The sequence below is a fragment of the Argentina anserina genome, unplaced genomic scaffold, assembly GCF_933775445.1.
Source record: "Argentina anserina unplaced genomic scaffold, drPotAnse1.1, whole genome shotgun sequence".
NCBI lineage: Eukaryota > Viridiplantae > Streptophyta > Magnoliopsida > Rosales > Rosaceae > Argentina > Argentina anserina.
Window position 1 is genome coordinate 194,092 of NW_026089480.1, and position 6,261 is coordinate 200,352.

Sequence of the window (6,261 nt, forward strand, 5' to 3'; positions counted from 1 at the left end):
GCTCAACTAGATTAGGAAAGTTTCTAATTTGCAAAAAGGAAACTTACTAGAATAAGTAAGTTACTAGAACAAGAAAGTTCATTTAGGAAAGTTTCGTAATAAGAGTTTGAGTTCAAGTAGGACTTTCCAAAATGGTACGTTTCCTAGTCTAACAAGGATTCCTAATGCAAACATGACTCTCAAGATATCACCAATGCGACCAAAATGTAGAAAGACGAAGACTCCTAATTCAACTAGGTTTCCTAGTCCTATAAGGATTCCTACTCAAACTAGGACTCTAGACCAATTCTTCGTTTTTAGCTCGTTTAAGCACAAATACACATCCATTATCGTCCTAGACTCCTATTGTGACTCAATGACTCGATATTACAACAATAAGGGTTAAACAAAGTATAAATGGAGGTAAAAACATATTAAGAATGTAGCACAAAGTGCTCCTATCAGATACTCAAACGAGATAGTAAAGATACGCAAACGATGTAAAGATACACAATTGGAATAGTAAAGATACGCAAACGATGTAAACATACTCAGTTTGAAAGAAACACACTCCCACACTTGCAAAACTCTCAAATTCAATAGAAACTCGCATCAGAAAGCCTTACAGAAAGACACTGAAACGAGAAATGAAAAGATACACAATTGGAATCGTAAAGATACGCAAACGATTTAAAGATACACAATTGGAATAGTAAAGATACGCAAACGATGTAAAGATACTCAGTTTGAAAGAAACACACTCCCACACTTGCAAAACTCTCAAATTCAATAGAAACTCGCAGCAGAAAGCCTTACAGAAAGATACTCAAACGAGAAATGAAAAATACACAATTGGAATAGTAAAGATACGCAAACGATTGAAAGATACTCAGTTTGAAAGAAACACACTCCCACACTTGCAAAACTCTCAAATACAATAGAAATTCGCATCAGAAGCCTTACAGAAAGATACTCAAACCAGAATTGAAAACATACACAATAGGAATAGTAAAGATACGCAAACGATGTAAATATACTCAGTTTGAAAGAAACACACTCCCACACTTGCAAAACTCTGAAATACAATAGAAACTCGCATCAGAAGCCTTTGAGAGTTTTGCAAGTGTGGGAATGTGTATTGCCGAATTCTATACACACCTTCAAGGGCCAAATATAACAAGTTGGGCCCAATCATCATTTCTACCACAAAGTGAACATGGACAAAGGTCCAATACACATTTTTAGACCTTCAATTACAACTCAACTCCAAATCACAAATGGAAGACAACATCCTTTCTTCTCTTTTTCTTGTATTGCCGAATTCTATACACATTGTTTTCCTTGTTCAATCATTTTTTTTCTTTCGGCATTTGCTTAAAAGCTTATTCTCATTTTCTTTTTTCATGTCTTCCACCCCACACTTATTTCATACATCATCACATAAGCATCTCAACAAAAGTTCTGCCAAGTCTATAGGACAAGGTAGAAGTAACTATACTAAGCATGGAGATAACATAGGTGATGAAGAAAAAGCTCAATGTATGCTCAAATGGGGTTCAACTAAGGGTCCCAAACAGGGCACATATAGGGATACATGGCTGTTTGGCTAAAGTGGTGGTATTCCTAGAAATGATCCATAAATCCCTTTCAAAATCAGAGCATTTTTGATAGGAGCACAAAGTGTGACGTTCTTAATGTGTTTATGCCCTATTCTTACTCTTTGTTACCGCTTATATAGTATGTTTTAGTTTCTTTTGTAAGAATAAGTGTCTAGGTAGAGCTTATATCAATTATGAGTGAATTGATGATGAAATCGTGCTAAGTGTTAATAATCCTTGTTGAGATATGATTCCTTGTTCGAGTAGGATTCATCCTTTCGTATTTCTTTGTTTCTAACATACTTATTCTTATTAGGAAATACAAATCCATGTTGGAGAAGGAAAGCAATCCTAGTTCCACAAGGAAAGAGAAGAAAATACACTTAAAAGCCCAATCCATTCAAGAATCAAAATGCTGTCAATATTCATAGTCCAACTTCGACGGGCTCCCCTGGATAGCTCCGATCGAGTTAGAAGACCTACTTTATATGGAAATAAAGGTATTTGAGTCTAGTTTCTGTAGGATTTGGAATCAAATCAATATCTTATTCCTACAAAGAGATATGACTGAATCATTGATCGGAGGTCCAATGAACTCGGCGGAATTATCTCAGCCATTGATTTGCTTTTGATCCAAGGGCTATGAGGGAAACTTGGGACTTTGTTCCTCCTGCAAATAGAGCACAAATATGTATGAGAATGTCCATAAATCCCAGCACCAAAGAATGTCAAAGAAGGCATGCAGCAAATTAAATGAGAAGAGGCAAGAAAGTCAAAGAAGGCATGCAGCAAATTTAATGAGGAGAGGTAAGAAAAATCAAACATGGATGCAACAATTAAGACTTTTGCTGCCTCCCTAATTCAAAGGAAGAAATTTGTGCAAAAGAAATCAGCAATAAAGGAGGAAGAAGATATGTAATTAATGCAAAAGATATGCAATCCTTATAGAAATCAGAATTCTGGCAGTGCAGATCATCCATCTTTGACGAGCTCCCCTGGACAGCTCAAAATGATTGAGAAAATGTACCTTATATGGATGAAAAGCCACGGAAGTCTAGTTGAAATTGCCAGTTGGAATCATCTCAATATCTATTTTCTAGAGAAAGTTATGGCCACAACAAGGGACAAAGGTCAAATCTGCCGAATCTAGGAAACCTCAACCAATTTGGTTTCAACTTTGTGGACTTTGTGGCCATCCTCCCTTGGGTTTCTTCCTCTATATATAGCACCTCAATTCCACAGAAACATATCATCAACCTTGCTCACAAGACTTGCCAAAGCTCTGCCCAAACACTTTCATTCACCAAGCATCATAGAATCCGAATTCACCACCCTTCACCATATTTTCTGTCCAAAGCTTGGGAGCCTAGGATACCATTCTCTTGAAGATCTTGTGCTACCACTGTAAGGAACCTTGGAGGAGAATTATAAAGTGTAACTCTATGATCTTCATGTTTAGTTTTCGGGTTTTTATGTTCTTGTTCTTGGATGATTTATGTTTAGGTTTTGTTAAAGTTATTTTTATTCTTGTCTATGAGATATTTGTAATTTTCGAATGACATGATGAATTAAGGTTTTCGATTTTTATTCAATGATTTTAGGTTTTATGCCATGAATTTCTGTTTATTTATTTAAATGATTTTCGGTGTGTTTGTACTTACGTGTGTGTTTGATACCCGGAAGTTGACGTCGCATGTGTAATAATCCAAAATTATAAACGATTTTGATACTTGGGAGTTGATTAATTGTTTGTTCTTTGTCACCTTCACCGATTATTGCCTAGGTTCGGTTAGACTTGTGCATTTGAATATGTTTATCTTTTCTATGTGATTTTTGGAATTGCATGATTGTTGGTTAAGTAGGTGACATGTTTAATGAATTCAATATGCGTGGCTTTGAAGTTGCATGGTAGGATAAGTATGTTAGATTTCGAATGAGGTTGGGACTGAGTTCGAATGTGTTAAAGTGTCATTGAGTTAGGAACCTTGGGAGGAACTTAACTGCATAACCGATTCTAGGATGTATAATGAACCTTAAGGCATGAACTTAATTGAGATTAGATTTCGTTACCTTTGTTCTTATGTTATTTGTTTGGTAATTGCTTATGTGTTGGTTGGTTGATCACATGTATATATTAGTTTAGGTTTATTTTATGTTTGATCCGAAATATATCCCAAAATCCTCATACTCTTATGAATTCGTTGTTAAATGTTTGTGATTCTTTACCCTGGTTGGATCCCCGGTTTGTGAACGATACCCTCTTGCTTTATACTACTAACGATGCTTACAGGGTTAATATTGATCTCGAGTAATCGAACCGATCAAATGGCGCCGTTGCCGGGGATCCATCATTATGGATCCCAATCTTTTAATTTCGAATTCACTGTTCATATTGTAAATTTGTATATTATTTTCACTGTTCATATTGTAAATTTGTAAATTTCTATATTTTTTCTTATTTTATTCTAACATATAGTAATTTTATCTTAGGTTGTTATTTTTTATGATTGAATGCATGATTGTTGTTGGTTGTAAATCGAACGGAATAGGTAAAGTCCCTTTTGTTAATATTAGCCTTAACCCTTCATGTTTTCTTCCAAATTTTTTGCATGAGGTTGAGGGCGGCTTTTATTAACACTTGGAGATTCGTCTAACACCCAAGTTTGTTTCTAGCTGAGTAAGGGGCACGCGTTTTCATTACTCTGGTGCATGGGACTAAAATTGGATCTCAGAGAACTATTGACTGACATACATCTCGGTGATGGAGTCGATAGGGGGCTTGCCCTCCATAGTTCAACAAATGAGTCCTACCATGTTCACTATCTCTGAATTAGCTATCCGGCCATCTGAAACAATGATTCAAACTTGTGTCTAGGCATCCATACTTAGGTCGCACGTCCACCTTGGTTTACAACTTAGAATCAATCGATCATTTAATTGTTTGAATAACAACTTAAGAATGTTGAACCATGAAATTGATTGAAAAGTAACTTGTAAAAAAAAAATTTGACATATAATAATTGTAATTGGGTGTATTTTTTTTAGGTTTATTTAGTTGAGAAATTAAAACGAACTTAAACATAAGATTTGACATTATGTTGGATTGGTTGTTAAGCTTGTTTTCGTTTCCTTTTCCCCTTAACATGTTCTTATTATATTTGAATGACTTTTGACATGTTTTTAACTTGTATATCAATGACTTCCTAATTGTTATTCTCTAACTTTTACATTGCATCTTAATGATCTCATTCTAATTGCATTCATTTTGCATCTCATTCATGTTGCATTTTTAATTCCACGGAATATCATATGGCTAGAGGAACATAGTCCCTTAAGGACCTCGTGTCCTATGTTATGTTCGGTAGGTCCCACTTGTCACTAATGATTTTAATTGAGATTCTACAGGTTTATAGTGAAGTGACCAACAATGAGCTCGAGAATATACTACAAGGTTGGACAACAAAATGGCGGAGGAGAAACCCCATAATGTGTCACCTACAAAATGATTGAAATGAAAACTCGGTCTAAGCTATTAGACTTTAAACTTAAGCGCTTGTTGGGAGGCAACCCAATTTGTTTTCTTTTCTATTTATTGTTTTTATTTATTTTTTTTCTTTTTGATGTGTTTTGTGTTTTTGTCAATTAGTTTTCGAGAAAACGTGAAGAAGATCCAAAAATTTTCATTCAACAGAATCTGGCAGAAACAGTCCGTCGATTTCGGCATACTGTATCTCCCAGCTCATAGGGCGTTGGAAGATGTGCTTTATATGGAAACAAAGATCTTTGAGTCTAGTTTCTGTATCTTTTTACAAAACTGGATTTAGAGGTCTACATCATTCTCAGTTGCAATTTGAAGGCAGCAAGGTCGTGTCAGAAATTCAGAACTCGTGCAGTTGCAGTTCGGAAACGGCAAAACAGCGAGCACTTCCGGCCTAACTGGGCAGTTGTACCATACATGGATTGAAAGTTTGTTGTGTTATCTGAAACTTTCATTCATGACACTTTTTCATTCCGGCTGTTTAAGTCAACGAAAATCAGGTACAAAGAGGTAAAGGTCATTCCAGTTTTTGATTCTATGAACCTGTTTTACGTGACAAATTTTCAGGGGCATAACTTTCTCCTCATTTGGAGTTAGCGAACATACTTTATATGGTTGGAAAGCTAGAAACATTAGCTTTCAATTCCCACTGTTGTCTTACTGATCGGAGATTATTTTCATACGTTATGATGCATGGAATGCAAGCTGTTGGACCGCGCCATGGGGGAGCTTTTCTCATCATTTTCTCATTTTTTTTCCCATGTTTTTATTTTTGTATTTGTTTCCTTCCACTATGAGTCTTCCATTGCATTATTTATTTTGACATTCATTGAGGACAATGCATGATTCGAGTGTGGGGGAAGGTTTACATGTTAGAGTCATAAAATCAGAAAAAAAATAATTTTTTTGTTTTGTTTTTATTTTTTTTTGAGTCATAGGTATGCCTTTAACTGTCTAGGATGAGTTGATCTTTGAATGATTGGTTGAAAGATGATCACAAGATTGGAAATTGAACTTAATTGTAATTTGATGGTTAATCAATGTGTAGAAATTGTACGAACATGTAGTAGATGAGGATTTTGAAACTTAGGTACATAATGAGCATGTTCCCTACTTGTTTGAATTCATGTAACCTATGTGAGTTTC